Here is an 18152-nt window from a genome sequence, read left to right as displayed (position 1 = left end):
TGATGTACCTGCTCACCATTCCGGGGTATGCCAGTGGCACTGGTGAGATCACGTGCAAGCTGGTCCCAGGCCTCTGCTTTGTACTGGGAGCCCTGGTACTGGTCCTGCAGCAGCCTGCCATCATGGTTTTTAACTAGGACCCCAACCATGATCCTGGACTCCTGGATGCCCCAACATTGTGCTTGGAAGTGCATGCCTTCTCCAGTGCCAGACATTTTGGTCCTGCTGTGTGCAATCCCAAATAGTTATGGCTGTATTCCTGCCTGTGCGGTTTAAATAGGGCAGTTTTCTCACACTTTTTCTTGATTGGCCAGTTTTAATATGCTGCACTATGCTTAGCTGTATGCAAATCTGCATAGCAATGCTTACACCAGCTAAGCAGAGCTGAATGCAGGTAAGCAATTCTTATAGTAGCAAAGCATTGCTTAAATCTATTTTTTCATTAAATTTATAACTTCATTTTTACATTTATATTTACATATTCCCACCCCTACTGTTCTATATGCGAGCCATATGATTGACATCTATCATTCACATTCCTTAAAAGTTTATTAAATAATTTGCCAGAGGAGAGCTTCGAACTGAGCATGTTCTACATGCTATACCATGGCAGCACCACTATGGTACAGCAGCTCGATGACGTTTTCCATCACAGTAGCACTTGTCTATCATTTTCAGGATTTCAGCCAGGCTAAGCAAAATGGCGTGCCATGCAAACAAGCTGCACAGAACTTACATTTCAGATTTATTTCATGAAAAGAATATTAGATTTTTTTTATTTTTTATTCCTTTCCTCTTGCCTTACAGCTTCCATGCATGTAGGGCAAGAGTGCAGACATTTGGGGGTGTGCACTTAAAGGCTGCTGCCTTCTAGGTGTTTGCGGTATTTCTTTATTTATTTTTTTCAGTGTCGGTGGACATTGAAATGTTAGCTATTTACATTTCAGTGTCTGCGTACACTCATTTACTATATAATATTAGAATCAGGCTCTAATATTATATAGTTCGACACTCATCCATGTCAGAAAGTTCTTTGTGGCACTTTCAGAGCGAAGGGGGCAAGTTTTAGGTGCTGGCACTACTGACACTCGCCCCCTGCACTCGTTCCTGGTTCATGTCCGTTTAGTGGTTCATGCCCGTTTAGTTTAGATAGCAGCGCACCTTCATGCATATTCAAGGTGCGCTGCTATCCTAATTGGACATGAACCACTCTGTGCAAGAATAGCCTTATTCTTGCATGGAGCTTTGTGAATCCAGGGGATAGTATATACTAATTTCAGAAATACTTGGGAGTGCCCAACTTTTGTGTTATAGGTCCTCTTGTTAGTCAGTGAAAAGTACATATATTTTTATTTATGGGTTTTTCAGTAAGCACATTTAGAAATGAAATCTTTCTTGGTCCTCCAGGGACACAAAAGATGACATATAACAGGTTATGAACTGATAATTTATTTTGCTAAGGATAATTTGAAGTTGAATAAGTTCTATTTGCTGGTGTCTAGAGATAATTGGGCCTCTGGAAAATATTGATAGTCCTATGCATTTTCCATCAGTTAAGAATATATGGTAGATGTTGAAATCTATTGAAGATGGGATTGTGTATTTACAATCAAGCCAAGTCTTTGTTACAGCACAGATATGGTTATGTTCAAGTTGTAAGACAACCTCAAGAGCTCCCTTTTTATTAACCTTGATCACAGCATCCCAGATGTCATGCTGATCAGAAATTATATTCAAAACTTTTGGTTATGTTGGAATTTCCAGAAGGTGGATATTGCCTAAAAATATACTATGAGGGCAGCAAATGCTTTGCTCAATACACAGAATCAAATGTAACAAAAGCGTAGGCTATCTGAGGTAAATCAACTAGGGCTGGAAATTATCTTGTCTGAAGATGACACATACTGGAGCCTCTACACCAGATACTTACCCAGTTCAAGACAATTAGCTTCTTTTTTTTCCTGTACACCATTCATGGTATGAGCAAATTTTCACTTGGGGTTAGATTCTTGCCTACATTTGACACAGGCATGATAAGCATGTCTCACTGCTTGTCCTTCTGAGTTCAGCTCCTCACATCATTCACAACTACATCAACTACCACCAGGTCAGAGTCATAGTTTTCCTGTTATAGGTACTTCAATGTGGTATTGGAAAGGCAGCTGTCTCCCTGTCTTTGTCCAGCATACTGAGCAAAGATTTAGTGAGTCTGAAAGAGTCATCGGTTTCCAATAATATTACTTCTTGAACTTGCAGACTTAGTGGCAGTGGAAGGTTTTCTGTCTGCAGCCTGATGACTTACTTAAGCTATGTGTGTATTGTAGAGATGCATACACAAATTACAGACAGTGCTATTTAGTCCTGATTATTTGATACTTGGGAAGTAATGTTTGTGCAAGTACCTGCACAGTCACATGCAATATATTGACTGGTGTGCTTTGACTTTGATAGTAGTATCATTTTCAAAACATGAAGTGGCAATTGATGGATCAGTACTAGGAAGACATGCTCTCCAGGGTCATCTAAAAGTGCATCTTATGGTAAGTTACTTGAGCTATATACTTAATCAATAAATCATCGTGACTTTAAGGTAAATCAGATTGGAGATATTCACATTTTTCCTTGTGTGCTAGGCAATGTAAACTGCTCATGATTTCAGAAACATACAGAGTTTCTCTGATTTAGAATGTTACTACTAACCAGTTTCAAAATAAAATGTGGGAATAGCTAATACAATTATTTGAAGTCACAAAATGGACATTTCAGAAGCTAAACAGTTTGTTTGTTTGTTTGTTTGTGTCTTTCGGCTTTTCCTGGTTAGGGGTTGCCACAGTGGAACTCCAGTCCGCTAATGATTGGCAGTTGATTTTTACATACTGGCTTGCCAGGCCTGATGCACAACCTTCAACGAAGGTATGCCCATTCACGCATGTCTCCACGCAGAAGACACTCTAGCTGAGAATCGAACCGGACAGTATCTTACTGTGAGGTGACAACGCTACTGCAGCACCACCACCGTGGGTATTTCAGAAGCTAAACAGTAAAAAATGAAAAATCTACTAGCAAATGCCTCACGTTAAGCAAGCTAACTGTTAACCCTAATGGCATTCACTGTGAAAGAGGTCCTAATTCTATTATTCAACAGGACATCACAATGCCAGGCCATTGAATGTAAGGACTATGCAGTTATTTAAGATCTGGCTCTAGATGAAGTACTAACCCATTAATAGACAAAAAAGAAGTTACAGCACACAGAAAGCCATATACAAAAACTGAGTATAATATAACAATGTAACAGCAGGATATACATTAACTAATAAGAATTAAACTCTTAAATAATATAAATAATGCAAAAAAATATCCAAGAAGACCTGTAAGTGATGAATGTGTTGGGATGGGGTGCAGAATCAGGTACTGAAGAAGCAGCACAGTAAAGTGAGAGGAGGAAAACTAAGAGTTGTTGAATGTGTACAATCTCAATTACTCAGCAGGGTCCACATTACTCGTAAGGTATTTTAAACAAGTATTTTAGCTCAGGCTTGTTAAATCTTGTGCATGAAAAATGCATGAAAGCAAAAAAACAGCAAGTAGTCACTGTTAAGAACAGGGATGCTGGTCTTAATGTCAGCCTCAGTTTTATTAAATAATGTGAAGGATTGATGGATGGAGTTTGAACCTTACCTCAGCCAGAAATAATGCAAGGTGTAGGAGATATGCAGTCTATGTCCACATTATTGACATGCATTATGTATGCCAGGAAGACTGGCCTTAAGAGTCTATGTTGAATATACACTACTGCCCTTAGTTATGATTAACACCTGTCACATGCAAGTAAGGCTTACAATGCTAGCTACAGAGTAGGATTATAACCACTGATTCCTCAGGATTTTACCCTGTACTTCACTTCTGAACCTAGTACATTCTAGTGGAGTCTTACCAAGCTATTTTTCGCATTTCCACAGCTTGATAAAGTAGCACAGGAGAGGCTACTGATACGACTCCACAGAGCGTACTTCTTTTTTTTTTACATTGTACACACTGCCGCCAGATTACCAATATAATACCAAGATCTCTGTCACCGAACACTCTTCAAAAAAGCTAAATGACATTAAATGATAACAGCATATAACCAGTCTCCCTTCCAAGAGGGCAGACACAAGCAATCAAACCAATGCTGTGAAGATACCATTACTTATTTAAAGAAGACACAGACATGCTTTTTTGAATGACAAATATATTTTTTAAAACAATCTAATAATCCATACCAGACTGCATTGCATTTGCACATGGAAAACTAAAGTGTTTCCTGCAGACAGGCTGTCAACAGAAAAAGAAAAACTCTAACTGCAGCTGTTGTTGCTTCCTCTTACTTATTGTGGACGACTAAATGCAGACGCAGTTAAACAAAAAGAAAAGGGCAATAAACAGGTCCTGTTCACTATAATGTACAACAATTGAGATATTTTCAAGTTGAAATGATAGTCTAATACAAAAAAAAATAAGAAGAAGAAGAAAAGGGCAGCAAAAGCTCTGGTTCAGTGCACATCACAGAAGTTAGTTGGATTTCAAACTTCAAACCAAAAAATCTCTTTCCTTTCCAAAAAAAAACTGCTAGAATGCATAGACAGCTGCATTCCATGGAAAGTTAATACAGTTGGTCAAGGAAACAGTAATCATGCTAACAATAAAGAATTCAAAATTAATTAAAGAAAATATTTATAAGGTCTAATGAATTGTACAATTTATTAATTCATTTATTTATGTATTAAGTATTAATATATTTATGGTTTCTTTACTAGGTTAGTCCCAGTAGGCCAGCAGCCACTTTTCAACAGTGACCCAAGGTGGTACTCATGCTGACTAATGGAAACTTGGCCAGGGCACTGGAGAACTTCCTCTGTTTTTTTTTTTATAACTGCTATGAGACCACATGAAGAGTATAGCAGCCCTTTTATGCTGCACCAAGTGTCAGTACCAAGAAATGACTCCAAGCACCTGGTGCAGAACTAATTCTCCCAGCTACAAAAACAAGTGTGCTGCTTGTTGAGCTACTGACAAGAAGGCATATCCAAGATATATCCCCTGACATTTCTTCTCCCTTAAGAGCAGTAAAAAGAAGTTATGTCTTACCATAATGTTCCATCTGTGATGTTGATCCTCGTTCAGTCATTACGCATGGGTATCGGTTCAGACCTCGGAACCGAGCCGGCCATTTTCCAAGCTCGCGTCAGCCACAAACTATCAAGCTAAACTCTTACCCATAATTGCCCTCTCCCTGTTACCTCAGATTGAGTTTTTAAGTCAAAAGAAGGTAGAGGCTACCTCTGGTCAACTGACCTATCTGAATCTGAAGATGAGATCCACTATAAGCCTCAGGAGGGGGATGGAGGGAGGGTCGTAATGACTGAACAAGGATCAACATCACAGATGGAACATTATGGTAAGACATAACTTCTTTATCTGATGATGTTAATCCTCGTTCATTCCTTACCCATGGGACAGAGTCCCCAGCTACCTTATTTCTTGGGAGGCCCTCATGGAAGGACGTTCCTGAGCACCATAGAGCCAAATTATGCTCTTCCCCTGGAAGCTAGATCTAATTTGTAATGGCTGATGAAGGTATGTGGTCTAGCCCATGTAGCAGCTGCACAAATGTCATGTAAAGAAGCTCTAGCAAGGAAAGCAGCTAAGGTTGCTACTGACCAAGTAGAATGAGCCTTGACAGTGGTAGTTAACTGAACATTATGCTTGCTGTAAATAAAGGTCATGCAGTCTTTCAACCACTTAGCCACCATGACCTTGGAAACAGCACATCCTAATCTAGGTCCAGAAAAGGCCAAAAAAAGCTGATCTGACTTGTGAGAAACTTTAGTTCTGTCCAAGTAGAAACAAAGTTGTCTCTTAATGTCTAGGGTATGTAGGCAAGACTCTCCTGTGTTTGAATGATCGGGAAAGAAAACTGGCAATTCAATGGTTTGGTTAATGGACATGTCAGAAATCACTTTGGGCAAAAAGGTAGGATTAGTTCTCAATAACACTCTATCTTTATGAAAGGTCAGATATGGCTTCTTGATGCACAAGGCTTGAAGTTTGGAGATACGTCTGGCAGAAGTAATGGCAACTAAGAATAAAGTCTTCCAGTACAAGTATTTGAAGTTGCATGAAGAAGCTGGTTTGAAGGGTGACGTTGTCAAAGCTTGTAAGACTAAAGCCAAATCCCGTGGTTGAGTGGGTTCTCTAAAGGAAGGTTTTAGATAAAAAATGCCTTTTATGAAGGTCCTGCATAATTTGTGAGACATGAGAGAAGAATCCTGGATGCCATTGCAGAAATTAGAAATGGCAGCCAAGTGAACTCTGATCGTGGAAGCAGAAAGACCAGACTGGAATAAATCAAACAGATATTCTAGCACTACGGGCATTGGTGCTGAGAAAGGATTTATCTGTTTTTCTTTTAGCCAGATAGTAAACCTCTTCCACTTGCTGAGGTATGTATTTCTGGTAGAAAGCTTATGAGATGCAATGAGAATGTCATGTACAGGTAAGGATAGATCATTCTGCCTGGCAATCACTGGAAGTGGAGAAGCCAAGCTGTGAGCTTTAGGCTGTTTAGGTTGAGGTAAATTAGGTTCTGTGGATGGGAGATCAATTCTGGGGTTGGATCGAGAGTCCACAGTTGATCTAGCAGGTGAGGCCACAGGAATCTGACGAGGCCAAAATGACGCTATGAGGATTAATTTGCTCTTCAAATGGCGGGCTTTCTTCAGGACCTGGGGAATGAGGGGAAGAGGAAGAAATGCATAAAGTAGACCTGAGGGCCAATCGTGGACTAGATCATGGCTGGGTGACTGTCCCCGAGGGGGAATCAGGGTGAAAAAATTGCTGCATTTGTAGTTGGTTGGGGAAGCAAAGAGGTCGCAGCAAGGAAGACCCCAGCAGTTGAAAATCTCCATCACTATCAAGGGATTCAGGGACCACTCGTGAGGTTGAAGAAGGCACCTGCTGAGTCTGTCTGCTATCATGTTGGAACTCCCGGGAATGTGCGTTGCTAGAAGAAAGCGGTTGGTAGCTATCACCCATTGCCATAATCTCATGGCCTCCCAGCAAAGGGGATAAGACTTCGTTCCGCCTTGCTTGTTGATGTACCAGACCACCACCATGTTGTCTGATTGAATTGCAATGGTCCCAGATGATAACAGGGGATGAAATGCTTGCAATGCCAGAAGCACAGCCCTCAACTCCAGAACATTTATATGCAGATGGGCCTCCATTTCGGACCACGTACCTTGGACACTCTTTCCCTGAAATAGGCCCCCCCAACCCATCAGGGAGGTGTCCATGGTCACTGTGGCCATGGGTTGTTGGGGGGAGAAGGTAAGGGACCACTGAAGTGGATTCTGAGACAACCACCAACTTAAGTCCTGCTTGCACCTGTGAGTTATCCGAATCTCGGCTGAAGGAGTTCACTGAAAAGGGTACCACTGAGTGAGTAGTAACCACTGTAGAAGCCTCATGTGAAACCTGGCCAGGGGAACAATTGTAATGGAGGCTGCCATGGAACCCAACAGCTGTAGAACCGAGTGAGCTGAGGATTTCTCCTTTGAGAGGATTGGAGTCAATTGTTGTCTCAATCTTTGAATTCTGTGCTCTGGAATGGATGCTCTGCAGTTCTTTGAGTTCAGGAGGACCCCTATGAACTCTGTGGATTGAGATGGGATGAGACTGGATTTTTGCCAATTTATAGTTATGCCTAGCCTTTCTGCAGTGTGAAGAGAGAAAGCCAGGGCTTTTTCTAATAGATGAATGGTGGAGGCGGTGATGAGCCAGTCATCTAAGTATGGAAAAACCTGGAACCCCTGTAGTTGTAGGAACACTGTGATGACTACCATGCACTTTGTGAACACTCTGGGGGCTATAGAGAGTCTGAAGGGCAGTACTCGGAACTGATAATGACTGGTTCCTGCATGGAAGCGAAGGAATCTCCTTGACTGTTTGTCCACTTTTATGTGGTAGCACGTGTCTTGAAGATCTATAGAGCACATCCAATCGTCTTTTTCCAAAAGTGGGAGGATAGACTGTATTGTGACCATCTGGAATTTATGTACCTTTACGAATTTGTTTAACACACTGAGATCCAAAATTGGTCTCCAGTCCCTGGTCTTTTTTGGCACCAAAAATAGTCTTGAGTAGAATCCAGATCCTATCTGGTCTGGTGGGACTGTTTGGATGACTCTTTTGCTTAGCAGCTTTGCAATCTCTAATGCTGCCTATACCGTTTGACTGGGTGGCACATAGGGTAATTTCCTTAAGGTGGTGGGATAAAGATTGAATGGGATATGGTAACCTCTGGTTATTATCTTTTGTACCCAAGAATCGGTGGTGATGGTTATCCAGGCAGAAGGGTACAAAGAGAAATGACCCCCAAGCACTTCCAGAGGAAAGCAGTTGGGCCACTCCTCAGGAGCGCTGGTAGGGTTTGCCAGTGAAAGAATCCCTGGAACCCTGGTTACATGGACCTCTTCTGCCCCGAAAGGGGCATCTTTCCTGAGAATTTGCCCCTCTGCCTCTAGGGGAAAACTCGGCCTGTGTGTCACAGAAGGAGCCCTGAGATTTTTTGTGCCATATCTTCCCACTCTTTTGGTTTCTGGAGAAAGCCCGTTGAGGGGAAGAGTAACGGACAACCACGGCAGAAAGTGTCTTACCGTCCTGTTCACATCTAACCAGTGTGCTTTTAACTTTGGGACCAAACAACGAAGAGGCTTCAATTGGAGCATTGATAAAGGAAACCTTGAAGGGTTCCGCGAAATCACGCAAGCGCATCCAGGCAAGTCGTGTCAGAACAACGCCTGCACCCGCTTCTCTAGCTGCTCCTTCTGATGCGTGAGAAATGAGACACATGGAGGAGTTAGAAATAGATTCAATGGTGGCTAATTGAGAGGCCACTTTGTCACGGTCCTCATCAGACACAGCACCAGCCAAAGTTTCAGAGAGCTCAGAGATTAAGTCTCTTTGAAGCCTGGTAAAATGTGCCATATAGTTCAGAGCCCTGATTGCAAAGGTCACTGATGCACAAGGACACTTCCCAATTCTGTCCAGAGCCTGAGACTCTCTGTTGGGTGGATGAACAGTCTGGCTTTCTTCGTCGCCAGGTCCCTTTTAGTTGCGGCCGCCACCACCAAAGCATCTACCAGAAGACATTTGGACCAATGGGGGTCACTCTCAGGACGGGACAAAATTTTATCTGGCCTTCGGGGAATGGCCTCAACTGTATCAGAAGCCTTCCATGCATGCTGCCCGATGAGCTGGACCAGTTCTTTGGCAGGTGGAGTAACCCAGGAGGTAGGGAGCTGGGCTCAAAAGGCCTGTAAGAAAACAGTCTTCAGAGGTTGGGTTAGAGGGCTGCCAATCACCTCTCTGTTTCAGAATTTCTATGATATCTCTGAAGGATACCTCAGAGGGTGACCTAGAGGACCCTTCCCCATCATCCAAGTCTGTGTCTTTGGTGAGGGACTCCTCAGTGGAGTCCATGTGTTTCCTCTTACACAAGACTTTCGATGAACTTCCTCAGAGGGAGGAACTGGGAAAGACAGCTCAATAGGGGCCTCCTGTGGGGGTAAGTCCTGAGGCTCTTGTGCTCGGTGATCTTGTGTAAAAAGTGAAGGCACTGATAGTATAGAAACATCAGCTGACTCAATAGTCTTCTCCCAACTCGGAGTCCCTGGACGGCTGTGGAAAGCCGAAGAAGGGGCACCACAGTTAGCATCCTGGGTAGTGGCAAGAGAATCCTGCCACAAAGGCAACTGAGGCTCCTTAGTGATATCCAAAAGGGGAACCGCAGGTAAAGACTGGTCTATAGTAAGGGGCTTCCAAGACAGTGACGGGGGCTCTGATGAAGAATGGTCACCTCCCGAGGAAGTACAGGTCCTGGGAGGAAGAATACCTCTAGCCAGAAGCAAGTGATCCACAAGACGCAGCACATCATGTTCAGAGAGGCTTCTAGTGGATCTCACAGACATAGCTGAAGGAGAATCAGGTCTATCCAAAGCTGGAACAAGTTCAGTGCCCACAACAGTGGGAGTTTGTACTGCAAAAAGAGGAGTTGGCATGGCCAGAACAACAGTAGTGTGCCTCGAGGGAACCATCGGTCCCGAAAGTAATGTCTGCACCGACGAGGTCGGTACCGAAGTGGTAACTGGTGGTGTCTAGAGAGTCTGCAACAGAAAAGGAATCGGCGGTGCCGAGTGAGTGGTCAGCGCAGAATCAATGGTCTGAACTGAGAGGGAGACTGGTGTCGACACACCTATCGGTGCTGACAAAAACTGCATGGACTGTACTGTTGGTGTCAATGAAGGAGTCTGAACCGAGGAGCCCCTTGGTTCCAACGCTGTATGAGGCACACTACTCAGTGCCGAAAAAGTAGATGGTGCTGATGGACTCAGAACCGAATAACTAGGCTCCGAAATCGTCGGTGCCAAAGAGGCCAAATACGTAGTGGAAATCCTAGGTTTTTTAGGTCTCAGTTCCATAGGGAGTCCAGCTGGAGAGGATGGAAGAGTCTTAGATTTTTTATAATCATCACTCCTTTTCTTGTGGGAGCTTGGAGAGGATGAGACTTCCATCCTAGAAATAGCCTCTGAAAAGGAAGATTTAAGTAGCCCTTTTAAAATCAGCTTATTCTTTCTTTCAATGACAGTCCAATTAGTGAAATTCTTACAAATTCCACAAGGCGGGTCAACTGTTAAATGAGGCACACCCAAACAATAAACACATAAAGAATGTACATCAGAGACAGGCAATTTATGGCCACATTCCACACATCTTTTAAAACCTGGACTGCCTTTTTTATCTGTCATAGTAAAGAAAGGGAAAGAAGGGTTACCAAAAAGGAATTACTTGAAGGTAAGGCCCAGAAAGATTTAACAACGATGGTAAAGGGAAAGAAATACCTCGTCAGTTAGAGAAAGAAAACAAAAACAAAATAAGAGCGCAAGGAGTAGTCGCTAGGTGCGATAAAGTAAGAGATAACTAAATAACTACTTTTTTTCCTCAAAAAGTTTAGTCAAATTTTTCAAAAGATCAAAAATGTGTACTTAGCTCAAGAGAAGTAGCCTGACACAACCTAACTGCGATGCGGCAAACAAAATCTGAGGTAACAGGGAGAGGGCAATTATGGGTAAGAGTTTAGCTCGAGAGTTTGTGGCTGACGCGAGCTTGGAAAATAGCTGGCTCGGTTCCGAGGTCAGAACCGATACCCATGCGTAAGGAATGAATGAGGATTAACATCATCAGATCTTCTTTTATTATGAGACCACCCCCAAGGAATGTAGCCTGGGGAGAAATGTATCTCTTATTAAAATCACCAAATATTCTGTCTTGGACGACCTTGCACATTTTTGATGCTAGGCTAAAATCCATTTTCCATCTCCACTGAATACATTTTTACTTTAATAGTTAGCTGTACCCTTTAAATTGGCAATTGGTCCCTGTACCTATATGACATTCCATCATCTGACTGCACCTGGGTGTAGCGGGGGCCGTCTCTAACACCTTATGATACTACTTAGATTTTCAGCATATGTTTGCAGAAGCTGCTGCAGCAGTAATACACTCTTAACTGAAGCATCAGAATAAGCTTGATTGACAAGGCCTACTGTAAGATTCTCCTCATTTTCCTCTTGAAACCCTTTAAAAATACTATGCATAAATGACTGTATTGTGTTTTTTCTTCCTACCTGACTAATTCACCCCACAATTATCACTTTGTACCTTTCTTATGTTGGGGAAATGTTGCATCCATGCTGCTTAAACTTATTTTTTTAAAGCAGAAAATGCACCCTTATCTTCTGTCCAACAGAAAACTATCATGCTGTCATTTTCTCTTCAGTACAAATCTTTAGTTGGTAAAAGTCAGATACGAAGGAGAGAACATAGCATGTAGATAAATCAATCACCTCTGAGCATATAGTAATAAAATAAAAACGTGACGTTTATTGAGTAAGCGCTTTCACCCACTTGGCTTCATCAGACTCATGGATATAAAACAGGAAATTAAAACAGTGCTTAAATATACATCCTGGGCGGGAGATATAACTCCACCCTATCTATTAAACAATTAAAAATATTTAAAACTAATTAAGTCACTACAACTCAGCAAGAGATTCCAATTGAAAGAAACACTACTGAGTTATCAAAACAACCACAAAGCATAACATGAGTGAGACATTAAACTGCCAGATAGAATAGTTCACACAGTAAAATGCATGACCAAATAACAAGCTTAGAAATAAATGAGACAGCATACTGTGAAGACAGCATGCTGTTAAAACAACAACAATAAACAAAAATAATTATTCTTCTTTAAAACTAAGACTAAACAATTGAACATACCAAACTTGGAACTGTGTACCTGTTAAAATGCTTTTAATCTCCTCATCCTTAAGAATGGTTTAACAGACAGTTTAGCGTTCAAACCTGGGGTACGTCTGATCTGAGCTTGATAATCCACATGTTCTCTCTACCTTCTGTATGCATTCTTATGTCTCCTCCCCTGATGTTCACCTGCATCTGTTCTAAAATCCTAAAGGTAAAAGTATGTGTGGAGTCAGTTTCAAGAACATGTTTGGCAAGTGCATTACTACTGTGTCGCATCCTAATCGCATATAAGTGCTCTCGTATTCTGTCTTTCAGATATCTATTGGTTTTCCCAATGTAAAATGATGAACATTTTCCACATGTGGCAATGTACACCACATTAGCTGATAAACAATTACCATGAGCTTTCAAATGATAAGTATAATGATTAACTGGGTGAACAAAAGTCACTTCACTACTGATGAATGAACAGAAATTGCATTTACCACATTTTCGAGTTCCAGACAGACTGTTAGTGGATGACTTCCTTAATCTCTCTTTATCACACAGTATCCTCTTCAGGTTTTCTTATTTTTGTACCTAAAGCACGGAATATCACCTACCCTTTCCTTAACATGGGTATCAACCGTGAGGACATTCCAATGTTTTGAACTACTTCCCTAATTCTCCAAGCATCAGTGGTATAAAACATGGTAAATGCTTCACCACTTGATGTATAAGTGCTAGGTGCTGTAGGTTCATTACTAATGTTCTCCTGATGTGAAAAATAGGGTGCTGCTCTGTCTTGCCTGGATCCCTGAACACTATCAAATCCTTCATAATCTCAATGTTGTTGTAACAACGTTGAGATAGTCGAGTATACAGGTCATCAAGGTCCTGTATAAATCCCTGTGAAGTAGGGTTATACCTAGAGGCCCTCATTGCCTGTCCTTTAACAATATTCCTGTAAACAAACTGTGGATGCATGCTGCTACGATGTAACAGTGTGTTAATGTGACACTTCTTCCTAAATACACCAGTATTCACAAGTCCATTGGGTAATTTCTCAACAAATACATCAAGAAAAGTAATTCTGGTTGCAGATGCCTCATGACTAAACTTAATGTAGGTGGTGGCATTGTTCAGCTGTTCAACAAAACATTCATCTGATGTATGGAACCTCTCCAAATAAAGAAGAGGTCATCTACAAAGCGCTTATAGAACACAATGTGTTCCAAAAAGCCTGGCAGGGTATACATAAAAGTATTCTCCCATTCTGCCATAAACAAGTTGGCGTAGCTATTGGCACACGAGGTGCCCATAGCTACGCCATCTCTTTGTAAAAAGCACCTATCCTGAAAGCAAAAAACATTATTGTGCAATACAACCTCTAACAATGAAATAATTAACATGATCTTAGATTCAGAGAACTCAGTCACCCTGTGTAAATGTTTGGTTATAAAATCAACACCAACACTGTTCGGAATTACTGTGAATAACGATTTCACATCCATAGTCAAAAAAATGAGATCTAATGTGTCTGTTACATCCTTCAGGCAGTCATACAATTCAATTAGGAACTGTTTCGTATCCCTCAGAATGAATTTATTCATGTTCACAACTGGCCTTAAGTTGTGCTCTATATAGATTGAAGATGGTTCAGTGATCCATCCCCTCCCCGCTACTATTGGTCGGAGCGGGGGATCTGTCACATTCTTGTGTATCTTGGGGAGTCCACTGATCAAAGGTATCAATGGTGACTTGACATCAAGAAATGGAAAAACGTGATTGTCTATGACGTGGCTATTTAAAGACCCAATAAAAATCCATTCACCCTATGAAGAAAAACTTTCACTAGATCTATATCCAGTTGTTGGTAAAACAATGTGTCTCCAAGCATATTTAACATTCTATTGGTATAGTCTTCATGGCCCAGAATAACAATGCCCCTCCTTTATCAGCGGTCTAATACATATGGAGGGATCATTAGACAAACCTCTTAAAGCTCTATTTTCTTTATAGGTGAGGTTATATTTTCTCAATGTGTGTTGATGCTCACCATCCCTCATCCTGTATAAATCATCTTCAACCAACTGGCTGAAAGCAGATAACAAGGGATGCAGGGGGGGAGTGAACGAGCTTGGACGATGAAAATTCGAAATGGGTAACACTTCACTGCTCTCTCTAAAGTATAATTTCAGAGATAAATTACGTACATATACCTTGAAGTCCCTTATCGTCTCTTCAAAAACACTACTTGCTGTGGGTATAAATGAGAGACCCCTAGATAGTACTGATAACTCATCATTATTCAATGTACGTTGGGAGAGGTTGAAAATTAAGGTTTCCCTTTCCCTTTGTTCTCCCACATTTTCTTTATATTCCTGTTCGAAGGTTGTTCGAACGATAGCTTCCGTTTCTGTCGCCCCCTGCTCAATGATCTCGTCCTGCCTTCCTTGTAATCCACTCTGATCGGAAAAGGGTGTCTTGAATCATAAATAGGAGCATTCTCAGACCGGGACGTGGAAGCTGTACCCTGTGTATGTGAAAAAGATTGTGAGGAGGTATTGATCTTGCTCCTCACTACTGGTTGTAGCTTATCATTTGTACCAGTGTGACAACCTGTATTATGTTCTACAATTATAACATCAGAGGTACAAACACTAACTGCACTCATATCAGAGCCATTCGCATTCATCTTAGTGGTAGAAACACCTACTGGTGATTGCGAGTGTGGTAAAACTAAACTTTGTGGCTTAATCACACATTCTTCACCAACAACAACATCGGATAATTGAACATGTGGGGATGGTCTACTGCCAGCTGCTAGAGTATTATAGACCCGTGCCCCATCATTAATTAAATCAACATGTAAAGCATCAGAAACATCAGGAACATTGTTAACTTTGTCAACTGCAACATTGTTCACATTATTAACATTAGTGCTCATTGTCCGTGGCCAAGTGAAGATATGGCCTAATCTGAAGTCAGTTAAGTCTCTCTGCAGCTTGTGTCGCTTCTGTGAAAGAAGCTTTCGTTCATATTGGTTGACATTGTCCAATAAACTACTGAAACTGTTCTCTAAAATAGTCGTTGGAAAGCTGTCATAAAGTTTCTTCTGTTGGTCTGAGATCAGCGATCTCAGCGACTCCTCTAGAGGAGAGAAAAAGTTATTCAACAACTGCATATACTTATAACTAACCTCTAGATTCAATTGTTGCCATTGAAAGAGTAATTCCGGATAGAGAGTGCCAGTAGTCGGCATTTTCAGCACACGTAGACCTCTCGGGACGACTTTCCTCTGTATACAAACGTCAAAATGCTGGCGTTGTGTTTGAAGACGTTTTAGTTTCAGGAAGTCATTCTCGATCTTGTTGAGAGCTGTACGGAGCTCTTCCCTATTGTATGTTACATCCGGTGTGTCCAATCCCTCGCAATTTTCCTCAAACAGTGCTAGAGGGTTAGCACTTTCACGTAGGCACGCATTGAAGCGTTCAGTTAAAGGCATCACAACATTCGAATTCCTCATTGGTTCCTTGATAGTATACGGCAGTTCAATCTGCTCCGGTACTCCTTCTGCCATGTCTCCACTGGTAAATATAACGTAGTGATAAAGGAAGAAAACTTGTGGTAGTGGAGTAAACTCTCCTCCAAATGTATCCCAATAAAAAAACTAAACAATGGTAAAAGTCAGATGCGAAGGAGAGAACATAGCATGTAGATAAATCAATCACCTCTGAGCATATAGTAATAAAATAAAAACGTGACGTTTATTGAGTAAGCGCTTTCACCCACTTGGCTTCATCAGACTCATGGATATAAAACAGGAAATTAAAACAGTGCTTAAATATACATCCTGGGCGGGGGATATAACTCCACCCTATCTATTAAACAATTAAAAATATTTAAAACTAATTAAGTCACTACAACTCAGCAAGAGATTCCAATTGAAAGAAACACTACTGAGTTATAAAAACAACCACAAAGCATAACATGAGTGAGACATTAAACTGCCAGATAGAATAGTTCACACAGTAAAATGCATGACCAAATAACAAGCTTAGAAATAAATGAGACAGCATACTGTGAAGACAGCATGCTGTTAAAACAACAACAATAAACAAAAATAATTATTCTTCTTTAAAACTAAGACTAAACAATTGAACATACCAAACTTGGAACTGTGTACCTGTTAAAATGCTTTTAATCTCCTCATCCTTAAGAATGGTTTAACAGACAGTTTAGCTGTTCAAACCTGGGGGTACGCCTGATCTGAGCTTGATAATCCACATGTTCTCTCTACCTTCTGTATGCATTCTTATGTCTCCTCCCTGATGTTCACCTGCATCTGTTCTAAAATCCTAAAGGTAAAAGTATGTGTGGAGTCAGTTTCAAGAACATGTTTGGCAAGTGCATTACTACTGTGTCGCATCCTAATCGCATATAAGTGCTCTCGTATTCTGTCTTTCAGATATCTATTGGTTTTCCCAATGTAAAATGATGAACATTTTCCACATGTGGCAATGTACACCACATTAGCTGATAAACAATTACCATGAGCTTTCAAATGATAAGTATAATGATTAACTGGGTGAACAAAAGTCACTTCACTACTGATGAATGAACAGAAATTGCATTTACCACATTTTCGAGTTCCAGACAGACTGTTAGTGGATGACTTCCTTAATCTCTCTTTATCACACAGTATCCTCTTCAGGTTTTTCTTATTTTTGTACCTAAAGCACGGAATATCACCTACCCTTTCCTTAACATGGGTATCAACCGTGAGGACATTCCAATGTTTTTGAACTACTTCCCTAATTCTCCAAGCATCAGTGGTATAAAACATGGTAAATGCTTCACCACTTGATGTATAAGTGCTAGGTGCTGTAGGTTCATTACTAATGTTCTCCTGATGTGAAAAATAGGGTGCTGCTCTGTCTTGCCTGGATCCCTGAACACTATCAAATCCCTTCATAATCTCAATGTTGTTGTAACAACGTTGAGATAGTCGAGTATACAGGTCATCAAGGTCCTGTATAAATCCCTGTGAAGTAGGGTTATACCTAGAGGCCCTCATTGCCTGTCCTTTAACAATATTCCTGTAAACAAACTGTGGATGCATGCTGCTACGATGTAACAGTGTGTTAATGTGACACTTCTTCCTAAATACACCAGTATTCACAAGTCCATTGGGTAATTTCTCAACAAATACATCAAGAAAAGTAATTCTGGTTGCAGATGCCTCATGACTAAACTTAATGTAGGTGGTGGCATTGTTCAGCTGTTCAACAAAAACATTCATCTGATGTATGGAACCTCTCCAAATAAAGAAGAGGTCATCTACAAAGCGCTTATAGAACACAATGTGTTCCAAAAAGCCTGGCAGGGTATACATAAAAGTATTCTCCCATTCTGCCATAAACAAGTTGGCGTAGCTATTGGCACATGAGGTAACAGGGAGAGGGCAATTATGGGTAAGAGTTTAGCTCGAGAGTTTGTGGCTGACGCGAGCTTGGAAAATAGCTGGCTCGGTTCCGAGGTCAGAACCGATACCCATGCGTAAGGAATGAATGAGGATTAACATCATCAGATCTTCTTTTATTATGAGACCACCCCCAAGGAATGTAGCCTGGGGAGAAATGTATCTCTTATTAAAATCACCAAATATTCTGTCTTGGACGACCTTGCACATTTTTGATGCTAGGCTAAAATCCATTTTCCATCTCCACTGAATACATTTTTACTTTAATAGTTAGCTGTACCCTTTAAATTGGCAATTGGTCCCTGTACCTATATGACAT

The sequence above is a fragment of the Protopterus annectens genome, chromosome 6.part0, assembly GCF_019279795.1.
Source record: "Protopterus annectens isolate FY-2018-M chromosome 6.part0, PAN1.0, whole genome shotgun sequence".
Lineage (NCBI taxonomy): Eukaryota > Metazoa > Chordata > Ceratodontiformes > Protopteridae > Protopterus > Protopterus annectens.
This window is presented reverse-complemented; position numbering follows the sequence as displayed.